Raw genomic sequence first — 14804 nt, forward strand, 5'->3', positions numbered from 1 at the left:
AGATGTACACATGCTACTACACACGTCACATGATCTAGAAATGGCTGCTTGCTCCCTCCCAGAGGAGGAGAATTTAAAACCTTATTGAGATTACAATGGGGACAGTTCACTTCAGTTCACTGAAGAGCAGTTTGAGGCGGCTAGAAACGGCTTCAGCCAGCTTGCTTGTGGGAACCTTCTGCGGTTAGGCTCTTCCTGTAACTTTCCATCTGTAAACACTCAACAGATCGTTAGTTTCTATCAGATCCTCTGTACCCTTTCTTTGCCTAGTTCCCTGGTCACAGTATCTGTGCCTGTGTGCCTATCTGGCAAAACTACGTCAGACTCCAGTTGTCAACAAAGATCAAAATGAAGTGAGACTAATTATTGCATAGGGTGAGGTGAGTTTCAGTTGTGTGTGTTTATAAAGAACGATCACAGTTGCAAAGAATCTCCTGCCAACGCTACCTTTCAATGCAAATGTCCCTGCAGAGGACGGAGGACTTCTGGCTGACTTTCTGCCTGCACACCTAAACTGCAGGGGGCTGTCACTCAGACACAAGGGGGCGAGTCTCGCGAACTGTCCAATCAGAGGCGGCGCCGGGGCAGGTGGGTGGTGCGAAGCTCCCCTAACCCCCCGGCAGGTGCTGCTCCGGCCGCGCTGGGGACCGCGTCTCCCCGCCATTGAGGGCTCTACGTGGCTCTGTCACCTGTTCTGTCCAGTTGTGACCTGTACCAACCTCAGGAGTTGTAGGAAGGACACAGGGGGACCCAGGAAACCTAGAAATGGTGAGGTTCTGGGCAGAGGCAGCATGTGAGGGACGCGTGTCTGGCCCAACATGGACTTCCCTCCCAGCTCCTTCCATGTTTGTGGTCCATTGTTGCCCACACTTAACGGTCCTGGTGGCTCTGCCGCAGCCGCTGTGACCTGCACTGGGCGTGGGGGTCATAAGAAGGACTCAGGGGGACCCAGGAGCCCTAGAAATGGTGAGAGTTCAGCCCCGGGGGCAGGACGCGGGAGCAGGGGCTGGTGGGAAGCGGCGGGGCGGGCCCGGCCTCCCGCGGTCCCCTCCGGGGTCTGCGGCCCCGAGTCCGCGGTGGCGCCGCTCGGCTCTCAGGCCCCTCCGGCCGCAGCGTGGGGGCGGGGCCGGCAGCCGGGCCCGGGGCGTTCTGTGGTCCCTGCGCGCGGCGACTTGGGCCGGAGCGTCTCTGGGCCGCTGTGTGCCCGCAGCCCCGCGTGTCCCAGACGGTGCGGGGCCCGCGGGAGGGCCCGCAGGACAGTCGGGCCTCGGTCTCCGGGGTCCGTGCGCGGAGGACCTGTGGTCTGTGGGTCCTCAGTCCTTCCTTTCTTCCTAGAGGACACGTGTTTTTTCTGAATTTTCCACATATATTTGCAGCAGAGTCTCAATCCATGACCCTGCCTCCCCAGCCTGGCCCTTCCCAGGGTTTGCAATAAATGCCTAAATTTCCAGTCTCTCCCTGAATTCCGAAATGCCAACTTCCTGCCTCGGATGCACAGCATTATTGTGAACTCTTTGTCCTCCGTGTTTGATTTGAAACAGACCCAATGTGATAATTGTTTATCATTTTCTCACAATCAATGGATGACTGTTATTAAGAGATTTACTTTGTGTGTGTGGATATTTTCATGAGTGAAAAGCAGCCTATAACTACCTGGAACTACCTTGTATGAAATTCTGTGACTCTCTCCCAGGATCTTTCTGGGCACAGACATCCTGTGGGAAATCCTCTGGGTGCAGGTTCCTCTTGAGATACTTCCCTGGGTGATCTGTCCTGTCAGCACTGTCCCTACCTGAGTTAGTCACCTTTAAAAGATTTATTCACTTTATTTGAGTCTCAATTTTTCAGTGAATAAAAGTTTTTTTAATCAACACAAATTGAAACACAATATAAAATATTTCCAAAGAGGCAAGAAACGTGCATTTCAGAAAAAATTAAAATATTCCAGTTTTACAATGCATGCTAAATTCTTCTCTCCTTATTTTCCTCCCATCGTGGGTAGTAATATTCTGAGGTCTGTTCTTTTATTTTGGGTGAGTTCAAATGGATTTCCAGGGCTTAGACTTGCAGACCTGCAGTGTTCAAGTAGGATTAATAGTTTATAAAAAAATTTACTGTCATGGAAAGAATAAGAATACTATATTAACATCTTTTTTTTTTCCCCCAGAAAGCAATACGTTCTTCTGGGATTTCTTGTTGAGGCAGCAAAGTGCCACACAATGTTTTTCCCTCATTTCCACATAAAGACTGGTTTGAGTGATTTAGCTGGATTGTTCAAACACCAGATTTGTGTATTTAAAATATCAGTGGTGGTCCAAAAAACCCCTGGTCTGGGCAGATGCCTGAGGGCAGTCAATTTAAGTTGAGGCCCCCTTGAGCCTGCAGAGGGAAGGCCTTGAAGGCCCAGTTGTCCTTCCTGGGGAGCCTCCCCCTGCAGGTGTCCTACTGCTCACACCCCCATGGAAGGAGCCTTGATCCTGAGAGGAGCTGCAGAGCCCTGGAGAGCTGGGGGTGCACGTGCTCATGGGGTGGGGAGTGAGGCCCTTTCTGAGGTTGTCACTGTGGTTCCCTTGGGCCTGTTTCTAGACATAATTGGAGTTTTGCATCCACAGTGTAGGTGCACTCAGAGAGTAATTTGTTTACACTGAGAAAGTCTGTGAGAGTCAGGAGCTCTGTGTCCTGGATTAGGGCCCATTAATCTGGGGGTCCATTTGGGTCAGAACCTTAAACTGGATCCAGCTGAGTTTCCTCACTGTGAGAATGGAGCCTGAGAGAGGGAGCATGTGCACTGTTCCCTGGGGAGAGGAGGGTGTGTGGGGCTCCCAGAGCTCCTTCCTGTGGCTGCTCAGGTGCCCTCCCCTCCTTCTCCAGGAACTGACCCCCTCCAGGGCTCTGACTCCACCAGGAGAGTCAGGAACATGGGACCTTCTGACTGTGGCTTTCCTTCTGTCCTGTGGGAAGCAGGCTGCTCATCTGAGCTGATTCCAGTATTTGTGTTTCTTTCCTTTGGATTCCTTTATCAATGGAATAGTGCAGACAGTTGGGTCCAGTTTCCCTTAACATTTGGACTCTGAAACTGAAAGTTGATTGAGAGAGAGGATGCGAGGAAAGGAAGACAATCTGTTTTTCATTTTTAGACCGGTTTTTCTATGTGCATGTCTTTAGAGAACATAGAAATTAAAAATGCTAAAGCAAATGAATTTCTATTTTAACTGATGTGAGCTTTATGTAAATCCTTAAAAATCCAATACATTTAAGGGGCTAAACTCAAACCTCTATTGCATTATTATACACTGCTTACTCCTGAAAATACCCCAGTGTGAGACATAGGGGAAGGACAAACTAGGATGCTGCATGTGCTTTTAGTTAGAAAGAGATTTGAGAATTTTATATTGTGTGGTTTATATTTCTGTAACTATTTGTGTTTAGAGGAAGTAAATCATAGAATGGTTTCCCATGTACTAGAGTTAAAATTAAAGAACATAAATTTCTCTTTATTTGAAATAAATCTGTAAGACAGAAAATTTAAACTTAAGAATACTCACTACCAACACATCCTGGTCCCCTCCGGCACTGTTACTCAAGTCACCCCCTAATACACAGTTTTGATCATTTTTCAGCCTCTTGTTTGTGTTTCTTTATATAAGTCAGTCGAGAATGCATATTTTTGTTACCCACTTTGTCCTTGTAAGGAGCAGTCAGACTCCACATTTTTGGGTGCCTGCTCACAGCTTAAGCCTCACCCAGCCTCTTCCCCTCGTGCCCCAACCTGGACAAGCTGAGGAGGAAGCCTGGGTGCTCTCTCCTCTAGAGCAGGCAGGAGATTCCCACCACACCAGCCCCTGCCTGTGTGCAGAGCTCTTGCCCCGGCCCCACCCCCAGGCCCAGTGAACCCCCAGGCCAGGCTCCATTCCTTGCTTTCTGAGCCCTGTGAGAGCTGCTTGAGAGGCTGGCCCTGCCCTCCCCTCAGACCTCTATTATGTGAGTCCTAAGCCTTTTCCTACCCAGTGTGTGTGTGTGTGTGTGTGCGCGTACCACCCTGGCGTGACTCAACAAGGGAACCACCCCTCTGCAGGGACCATAACAGTTGGTGCCCTGAGCCGCATGTCCAGACATGACCCCCACCCGTGGGTCTGTCTTCTCTTGCTCTGACTTGCTCCCCTGCTCTGCTGCCTGGTGGTGGCATGCACTGTGGGCCGCTGCTTGCTGGGGAGCGCGTGCTGGGAGCTGTGCTGCTCCCTGTGGCATTGTTGACCCTACCAAGAATCAGTTCTAGGATCAGCTGACCAGAGTGGGCAATTTTGAGAATTTATAGGCATTTGGGAGCAGGACTGTGGGATTGGGGCCTCCTTAAATGGTCCTGGGTGAGTGTCTTTGCTGAGATTTATCTCTGTTAGAGTGAAGATGAAACAGAAGCTGTCCTCGCTTTATATACCAAATGGATGGGGGTGGACAGGACTATACCCTTTGCAAGAGGTGAGTCCATCAGAAGGTCACTCCTGAAAGAGGTTTCATTTTGAAAAAGGAGAAATGAGGGGAAAGGCAGACAGAAGGTGGCAGGCTGAGTCCACACTCCTTAAGACCAGAGGGCTCCCCAGGCCCCTTCAGTACCTCTGCTGCTGCCGCTGCCTCTACTGCCACAAAGATCCTGACCTTCAGGGTTATAGAGGACAACACCCATGGCACCCCTGTAGCACAAGGTATTTGTTCAAAGTTGACTTAAGCCCAGGGATTAACCCTATAAAGCAAGCAGTTGTCACATAGGAGGCTCCTAACCCTGATAGCACTGTGTTGAGGCTCTTTGCTAAAAAAAAGTTTATAAATACCAGGGTAGAGAGGCACTCCCTCCCCTGGATTATATCACTTGGGGAAATAAACAGGAAAGATCAGGAGGAAGGAAACAATAGATAAAATACTGAAACTAAGGTCCGCAATTTGCCCCATTGTAAATCCAAAATATACTGAAGAATTTACATAACAAAACAGGTAAAGGTACACTGCTTGGCTTTTTGACCTGTAAAACATAGGGTCTGAATTAGTTTTCCTATCTGATATAATGCACTATTTCAGAAACCTTCAAGCAGTTAATCAATACTATGTGTCAAACTACAGTTTTACCTGGGATCCCACTAAATTTAAGGAAGGTGTCCCTCATGATCTTAGGGGTGTTAATGAACAATATAGAGGACAAATCAAACAAGTGTTTCATCTTTAGCCATCAGAACTATGGTCTTGCCTAAATTCTCCATGGTCATAAAACCTGTTGTCCTACTGTGATCCAGTGATCCAGAATTAAAATTAAGTGAGTCTTTGCCAATTACAAATTGGCTTGACAAATTGGGACCTTACCCCACAAATCAAGTAGTTAATATGGCCCAATGTAAATTACACAAGGACTTGAAGGATTGAAAAATGTATAGGAAACCTACTTAGTGAAGGGTTGTTTATTCCCAGTGCTTCTTTTAACGTCCGAATTTGTCCTGTTATTAAACTGGAAAGAATGACTAACACCTCAGAGTGATTTACCTCAACTCGAGGCTGTGGTTGCTCCACACAGACCCCTGTTCCCGTTCCCACAGAATGGAAATTACTGGCCACAGCCAATCAGCAATTGATAAATATCCTGCTCTCACAGATTTGGCTAAGTCTGTTCTGTGCAGTCCTGTGTCCACAGCCTCTCAGCTGCACTTGGCCTTCCCCTCTGAAGGGACATGATGCCCCTTTACTGGGTTGTCCTCATGGATCTTCCACAGCTGCACCCTCTCACAGTCACTGCAGGCGGGGTCTGAACTGCATCCTGGTTCCTCCAAGAACACAGGGACGATGTTCTATTAACGACACATGCTCTGAGGACATTCAGGACATACAAAGGAGCTCACAAAAAGTGGATGGGACATTGCCACACATATAATGTGTGGCTCTGATAACTTTGTTAAATTTCTGTAAATTATTTGATAATCTGAGACCCGCTTCTTCTCTGACACCATGAAGAAGTAGCTATTGTTCCTCTCGGCACCCACTACATCTGGTAGGTTCTTTTGATGTTTGGGAGGCAATATATTCCTTGTTTACAAGTTTTACTTGACCACATTTGTGCTGTTAGTTGCGAATTTGCCACCTTGAATAGGCACTCTCAGCACAGAAGTCTGGAAACTCTACAAAGTGGCATTCGACCAAACTCCAGTTATTGTCCTCAAAGATTTTCTGCCAGTTAGTGGCTTCTGTTTTCATTCTCTTCACACTGTTTCATTGAGCAGAAGTTTTTCATTTTAAAGAAGGCAAACCTCTTTTTTTCTATCTTGGATCTTGTTTTTGGTGTTGTGTATAAAAATTAATCACCAAACCCAGGGTCACCTAGATTTTCTCCTATTTTATCTTTTAGGAGCATGGTACTTTTATGTTTTACACTAATATCCATGATTCATTTTGAATTAATTTTTGTGAAAAATGTAAAGTCTGTGTCTAGATTCTTTTATATATATGTGGATGGCTAGTTTTTCTGGCATTATTTGTTGAAAAGACTTTTCCCATTGAATTGCCTTTGGTCATTTGTCAAAGATGAGTTTACTTTGTGTAGATCTATAGGAAAACAATTGACTTTTGCATATTAACACTTTCATTGATCCTTTCTACTCCCGTTTTTGTTTCAATAGCATTTGTTTCTGCTCTGATTTTTATTATTTCTCTCCTTCTGCTGACTTTGGGCTTTGTTTGTTCTTTTTCTAATTCAATTAGTGTGGTTTGAGATAGCTTATTTAGGATTTTTCTTGTTTGTTATGGTGTGCCTGTATTGTGATGAATTTCCCTCTTAATACAGCTTTTGCTGCATCCCATATGAGTTGGTATGGTATGTTTTCATTTTCTTTTGTCTCCAGATATTTTTTGATTTCTTTAATTTCTTCAGTGATCCATTGCTTGTTCAATAGCATGTTGTTTAGTCTCCATATCTTTGTCTTTTTCTCAGTTTTTTCCTTGTAATTAATTTCTACCTTTATAGCATTGTGATCAGAAAAGATGCTTGTTATTATTTCCATCTTCTTAAATTTATTGAAGCTTGCCATGTTTCCCAACATATGGTCTATTCTTGAGAATGTTCCATGTGCACTTGAGAAGAATGTGTATTCTGCTGTTTTGGGATGGAGTGTGCTATATATGTCTATTAAGTCCAACTGTTCCAGCTTTTCATTTAACTCCATTGTTTCCTTGTTGATTTTCTGGTGGATGATCTATCCATTGATGTAAGTGGAGTGTTAAGGTCCCCTAGTATTATCGCGTTATTATTAATGTCTTCTTTTAGGTTTGTTAATACTTGCTTTATGTACTTTGGTGCTCCTGTGTTTGGTGCATAGATATTTATAAGTGTTATTTCTTCTTGATGGAATGTCCCTTTGGTCATTATATACTGCCCCTCTTTGTCTCTCTTTACCTGCCTTATCTTGAAGTCTACTTTGTCTGATATAAGTATTGCAACACCTGCTTTCTTTTGTTTGCCATTGGCTTGGAGTATTGTCTTCCATCCCTTTACTCTGAGTCTGTGTTTGTCAATGGAGCTGAGATGTTTTTCATGAAGGCAGCATATTGTTGGGTTTTGTTCTTTAATCCATCTTGCCACTCTGTGTCTTTTTATTGGAGAACTCAATCCGTTTATGTTTAGGGTGATTATCGATATATGAGGGCTTAATGCTGCCATTTTATCACTCGTTTTCAAGTTCTCCTTCATTTCTATTGTTTCTTGTCCTGTGTATTTTGGTCTACCAATCGAGTTATGTAGTTTTTTATGATGTGTTTCTTTGCTTTCTCCTTATTTATTATTTGTGTCTCTGTTCTGCTTTTTTGTTTAGTGGTTACCCTGAGGTTTGTATTCCTAATGTCGTGAATAAGATAGTCCCTTTTCTGATGGCCTCTCATTTCCTTAGACTAAACCGATTCAGTCCCTTTTCTCTTCCCCTCCGAAGTTGTTTTTCTTACATCTTATTCCATCTTGTGTTATGAGTTTGTGGTTAAAACGACAAGATTATTTTTGTTTTTGATGTTTTCCTTCTCTTTGTCTTTAATGTTATACTTGAGTATTTGCTATCCTGCTCTGATTCTGTCTACCTATTTATCTCCTTATTCCGTGCTTTGTAACCCTTCTCTCCCCCCACCCCAGCCACTTTTTTTTTTTTAGGTATGAGGGCCTTCTTGAGGATTTCTTGTAGGGGCCGGTCTCGTGGCTACGAACTCCTTTAGCTTATGTTTGTCTGGGAAAGTTTTTATTTCTCCATCATATCTGAAGGATGTTTTTTCTGGATAGAGTATTCTTGGCTGAAAGTTTTTGTCCTTCAAAGATTTGAATATTCATTGCAGTCTCTTCTATCCTGTAAGGTTTCTGCAGAGAAAGCCTCTGAAAGTCTGATGGGGTTCCTTTGTAGGTTATTTTCTTCTGCCTTGCTGCCCTTAGTATTCTTTCTTTGTCATTCAGTTTTGCCAGTTTCTCTACTATATGCCTTGCAGTAGGTGTTTTTACCTTGACAAATCTAGGAGATCTGGTAGCCTCTTCCACATGGATTTCCTTCCCTAGGTTTGGGGAGTTCTCTGCTATTATTTCTTTGAACAAACTTTCTACTCCTTCTCTTCTTCTTCTTGAATACCTATAATTCTTATATTGCATTTCCTAATTGAGTTGTATATTTCCTGGAGACTTTCTTCATTTCTTTTTAGTCTTAGTTCTCTCTCCTCCTCTATCTGGAGCATTTCAACATGTCTATCTTCGATTATGCTGATACGTTCCTCTATGGTGTCTACTTGAGCATTCCAGGAATCCATATTTTGTTTTATTTCTTCCATGGTGTCTTTAATCTGTAATATTTCTGATTGATTCTTCTTTATAGTTTCAATCTCTTTTGTGAAGTAGCTCCTGAACTCGTTGAATTGTTTCTCTACATTCTCTTTTACCTCATTAAGTTTTTTGATGATAGTTGTTTTGAATTCTTTGTCATTTAGATTACATATTTCTGCATCCTCAGGACTGATTTCTGGGTACTTGTCGTTTTCTCTCTGGTGTGGAGATCTAAAATAATGTTTGATATTGCTAGAGGGAGTGGCTCTGTTTTTTTGCATCCTGGTGTTATTTAGTCACAGTTACCACCTATTGCCACTGGCTGGGCGTCAAGAGCCATGTATTCTGAGCCCTCTGCTTCCTGCCAAAATCCCAGGGGCTGGAGCTGTGCTGAGCAGGTGGCGGGAGGGGCACTTTCTCCTGTGTGCTCTCAGGGTTTTCTCCCTCTGCTCTCACTATCTGCTCTCCTGGGGTGTTGGTTTGATAAAGTCACCCCCTGCAAAAGCTTTCACCCCAGTAGAGGGCTTCCCTATAGGCTGCAAGGGCCCTTGGGAGTCCTTGATGTTCCTATGAATGAACCTCCCCTCCCCAACTCTGTCCCTCTTGGAGGCCACCCGCAGTCTCAGATTGCAGTCTTTAGGGGAGGGAGTGAAGTTTTCTCTTACCCCATTCCGCCTCTGAGGGGTTCTCCAGCCTCTCTGCCCTCTGTGATATGGCTGCATGGGTCTCTCCGACATTTTTTGTATTGTGTTTGGATGTCCTCCGTGGGAGTATGAGTGTCCTTTTCATTGTATATTGCAGGGGAAAGATTACTGGAAAAACTCACTCTGCCATGATGCTGACATCACTCCCAGCTTTTGCATATTAACAGTTTATCTTTCAGCCTTTCTCTACACTCTTCTTAGTTCAAGAGATTTTCTTCATTATTGGGGATTCTTTGAGATATTCTCCATAGACAGTCTTGTGTCAGAAGGATAGTTTTATTTCCTGCTTCCAAATCTATGTACCTTTTATTATCTTTTTGTGTCTCATTTGTGTGCATTAGATATGAATTCCAGTACAAGGTTGTCTAGGAGTGGTGGGAGGGGACATCCTTGCCTTCCTCCTGACCTTATCTGAAAGTATCTAGTTCTTTCATTGTAGTCCAGTAATATTGAACAAGAGCCCAGTTGATGTAGAGGGAGGTGTGGGCAGAGGGGAAGCATTCTATAGTCCAGTGATTTGATCTCAATCTTTTAGTGAGCCTGTGCCCCTGGATTTGACCTTCTGTATAATAAGAAAGATATGTAGCCTTTGTCCTCAGTTCCTAGCAAAAACCTCTTGAAGCCCTTGGAATTACTTGAGTGATAAGGGTGATAGAGTGTCTTTTGTTTTAACGAGGCAACTCTGGGCCAGCTCCTAGATGGCTTCAGGATGGGGGTTGCACACCAAAAATAGCAAGCCTTGATGAGAGGTTGGAAATTACTGCCCTAACTCCCAGCATCTGTGAAGAGGACAGAGGCTGGAGCCTGAGTTCACAAATGGCCAATAGCCAATAATTTAATAAATTGTGTGCATGTAATGAAACCTCCATCAGGGTGCTTAAAGACACGATTCAGAGGGTTTCTGGGCTGGTGAACACATGCAGGTGCTGGGAGGGTGGAGTGTCCAGAGAGGGTGTGGAATCCCTGCAGCCTCCTCCACCTCCACTCCCCTCACCCATACCACTGCCCTACTTTGCCATATGCATCTCTGCCTTTTTTCTGATCCTGAGTTGTGTACTTTGTAGTAAACCAATAATAGTAAGTAAAGCCATTTGCTGAGTTCTCAGAATTGTTTCAGTAAATTACCAAAGGTAATGAGGTGTTGAGAGAATCTGTGAACCTGTAGATGGTTGTGTAGAAATCTTGGGAGACTGGGCACCCCATTTGTGGTTGGCATCTAAGGAAGGTGCAGTTTGCAGATCTGCACTCTTAATTCGTGGAGTCTGATGTGAAGTCTGGGTGGTTAGTGTTAGAATTGAATTGAACTGTGGGACACCTCTGTGGTGGTGTGGAGTTGGAGAAGTGACATTGGAACACACACCAAATGTTTGGTGACAGGAGGGGAATAAAACCCTATCGTCTTCATGATTGCCTCACCTTTGAGATCAGAAAATGCTGGAAGAGGCTCAAGTTGCCTATTTCAGTGCCTTCTGGTCAGTTAGGCTCTGGGAAAATCCCAGTCAGTTACACTCTTGTGAAACAGATTGTTTTTAGGTCATGCCTTGTTAAGAACAAAATACTTTCAGGAATTTTTTAAATTGCTACCTTTTTTTTCTCTCTTTCTAATTGTGGAGACAGTGGTTTACCCTGTGACCTCAATTCTCTGATGGAAGAGTTGTTGATTTCAAGTTTTTTGCCTTTTTTCTTTTGAGAACTGGAATCTGGCTTATGAGTTCCTTGCCTGACACACTTGAGACCAGAAATCTCTGACCCTTTTTTCCCAGTCTTATTAAGAAAAAATGGGCATACATGACTGTATATATTTAAGGTGTCCAACATGATGGTTTGATTTACACATGTTATGAAATGATTACCACAATAGGTCAGCTAACATCCATCTTCTCATATAGGTAAAAAGGAAAGAAAAGAATAAAGAAAATGAATTTTCTCCTTGTGATGAAAAGTCTTAGGATTTACACTCTTTATAGATTTCCTATATATCATACAGCAGCGTTAGCTCTAGTTGTCATGTTGTACATTACATGCCTAGGAGTTATATATTTATAACTGGAACTTTGTACCTTTTGACCACCTTCCTCCAGTTGCCACTTTCCCTGCCCCCACCCCACACCTCTGCTAACCACAAGCCTGATCTCTTTTTATATGAGTTTGGTTTTTTTAGACTCCACATATAATTGAGATCATAAAACACTTGTCTTTCTCTGACTTATTTCACTTGGCCTAATGCCTTCAACTTTCATCCATGTTTTCACAAACGGCAAGATTTCCTTGTTTTTTTTTATGGCTGAATAATAGGCCAATGTATACTCCATTGTGTGTGTATATATATATGGTATATATATATATACACTACAACTTCTGTGTCCATTCATCTATTCATGGTAGGTAGGGGCCTCAGTGAGTGAGGATGTCATCATCAATCATTGTCTTCCCACCATCTAGTACATCTTAAGCACTCTTGGAGGTACTGCTTGAGTGTAGATGTGAACAGTGGACAGCGACACCGAAAGTCCTGCATTCTTGGGATTAAGAGCAATAGGTCCCCATAAAGATAAATGCATAGACAGAGTTTGTCTTCATTTTAGCCATGGTCAAATGTTTTCCTGCATGTGCTATTTGACCATGATCCAAATATATGGGTATCTAGACTTGAGACTTCCATTGCTTTGGGCAATGGGAAGTTGTGGTATTAATGTTTTTGTTTAATATCAGTTGAAAGGATTTGAAATTGTCTTTTGATGCAGCATATCATTTCCCTGCTCTTCAGTGTGAGTGACACAATTTGTACCCCATGAAACCTTCGAGTTTCTCCCAGTTTGAGGAGGCGGGGGGGGCGGGGGGCATCTGGTCATCTGCACAGCTGTAGCCCACCATGGGTTTTCCTATGAGTAGAATGATATCTGTGCAAGTTCAATGTGATTTCCTGGCTAACACACTGAAAAGAGCTATGAATGTTTAGAAACCAGCTCGACACAAGGTTGACATAAGGGAAGCCATATTGTAGAAAAGAGACTATGTTGTAACTTTGAATGACCTCTGACTAACTAACCCAGCTGGATTTGCACCCTCCAGGAGATCCACCTGCTCTGTAGATTTTATGACCCCTGCTAGTATATATACCTCCCAGCTGCAATAAGACAATAACTTTATTCCTTTGAGTTCCTTTGGAATGTGATGACCCCCCAACAGAGAATCTGTGCTGACTGCCATTGTCAATGGAAACTGAAAGATCTGGTGTGGCAACTCCCAGTCTGTAACACCAGTAGGTCAACATTCCTAACCCTCTCCCCTATAACCCACCAGCCTATATAACTGCTTCAAGATTCTGTGCCCCCTTTAAGATGGTTCTTTTGGACATTGGTCAGCCATCTTCCCTCTTGCTAGCAAGCTGTAATAAAATGCCCATTCTCTGCGACCATCTTGCCTCTTGACGATTGGCTTTTGTCTTGCGGCGAGCAAATCATGCCCTTAGTGCAGTAACAGTATTGATCCAAGCAATAACTGAGGTGAGCTGTAGACAGACACACAGTATCATTTTGAGTAATATCCTGTGTGGTGGCAAAGGAGGTGAATTAGTCATCCTCAAACTGGGAAGTTTTCGATGCCTTTTTGTAAGAAGAGTAGCTGGGAGGTTTTTGTTTCAATGAGGCACAAAGCCCCAAAGCCCATTTTTGCTGTTTTCAGGGATCATTTCCATATGTTTACATTTCCAGGAGATGTTATGGAAGATGGGGTAAAACTTGACAGCTTTTGTTTCATTTAACAGCAACAGAAATCCAAACTTTTCCCTTTTTAATTCAGCGCTAATTAATATTTTCTTAGCACTGTAGTGATTATATGATCTTATAAGTATGAGTATTTCATTTGATCCTCTCCTGTGATGCAAATGAAGAAAGTTAAGCTCGAGGTTTTACCCAAATTCACATAGCTCATAACAGTGGAATCTCTTAGTTTTGAAGGCATAATTTGTGCCCCTCTCCTGGGCAATATCAGAAACTTCAAGCTCACAAAAACACTGCAAGGTTTTCATAATTATGCCGGTTTACAAATGTGGCATCAGAGTTTCCAAACAGGACCCATAAGTCAACATGGTGTTCCACCTATATGACATTCTGGAAAAGGCAAAGGTATAGGAACCTAAAACAGATCTATTCTTAAGGGCAGGAGGGTTCACTACAAATGGGCACCACTAGAGTGTTCCTTTAGGGTGATGGACTGTTCTCCATCCTGATGGTGGTGTAACTATACGCTTGTGAAAATTCACAACTACTCAAAGTAGTATTTGTATATATAAAAACAGTTAATAGAAAGTAACAAAAATGTTTTCACATGCTAGGATAATTTTGAACTCTCCTGAACTTTGATTGCTACGTGTGCAACACTTCCTTCCACCACCTTGGGATCCTTCTTAGGAAGAAGTGGCAGGACTGTGGAAGAAGGACATCGGCCACTGCAGACTGTGCCTGGTACTGAGTCTGAAGTTAGAAAGCTCCCTCTAGGGCTACATCTGCCCTCGTGTCCTTCACATAACTGGTGAGAAAGTGATAGGGCTCCCAGCCTCCATCTTTGAGTTGACACCAGGTTTCTCAGTTTGTATCCTGGGAATGCAGTGGTCTGAAACATAAAGGTGCATCTGACACATCTCCACACATAGGATCTGCCTGGGTGCATCCTCGTCTAACCCTTGGGCATCAACATCCTGTCTTCCTGGAACAGGTCTTGAGACCATTTCCAGCTCTTGAGTTTCCCATCTCAAGCCTACTCTGTGCCTCCTTGCTGGGAAACGTGTTTAAATGCAACACCTGTCCACTCTGGAAATGTTCTCTGCTGTGTTGAGATCAAAATCAAAGAGCTAGTTATTTTACCAGTAAGATGAATTTATTCATGACCATCAGAGGAAGTACAATTCAGGACATGAAAATTGGTGACACATAGGCAGGTAGGGAGAACAGAACAGATGAGCTTGCTTTTACAGAGGAAAGAAGGAAGCTGTGATGGGTTGTTTGGAACAGAAGTCTATTGGATGAAAATGAGAGTTCAAGTTGGTGACAGTAGTGGTTTCTCATTGGCTGGGCTGTTGCTGGTCATGGAGAAATTCTTCCCTCTTCCTGCTGGGGTCTGTAAAGCAAGCTTTTTCCTGTTGGGGAATGGGAGGGACACTTCCTATTTGAGTCTGCAAGGTACAGCCAGAAGTAGTGCGTGAGAGCTCCCCCTTCAGGGCTTCTTGACTCCATTCTAAATGAGATTTCCTGTATTTGTTTTCACATTTGCAACCCCACACG

At 43.6% G+C, this 14804-nt stretch overlaps 1 long non-coding RNA gene across 4 annotated transcripts in view; it reads left to right on the forward strand.

Annotated features, from left to right (window-relative positions):
* The first annotated feature begins 565 nt into the window (after positions 1 to 565).
* Positions 566 to 14804, forward strand: part of LOC111774285 (uncharacterized) — a 38588-nt gene continuing 24349 nt past the window's right edge. Inside the window, exons 1-2 of one of the 4 annotated variants that reach the window (XR_011440942.1) lie at positions 587 to 768; positions 13859 to 14055. This is a non-coding gene — a long non-coding RNA (uncharacterized lncRNA). Of the gene's footprint in view, positions 769 to 13858; positions 14056 to 14804 lie in introns of all 4 variants that reach the window. The other 3 variants (XR_011440943.1, XR_011440941.1, XR_002809209.2) reach the window with 3 other exon arrangements.

The sequence above is a fragment of the Equus caballus genome, chromosome 7 (genome assembly GCF_041296265.1).
Source record: "Equus caballus isolate H_3958 breed thoroughbred chromosome 7, TB-T2T, whole genome shotgun sequence".
In the NCBI taxonomy this organism is placed as follows: Eukaryota; Metazoa; Chordata; class Mammalia; order Perissodactyla; family Equidae; genus Equus; species Equus caballus.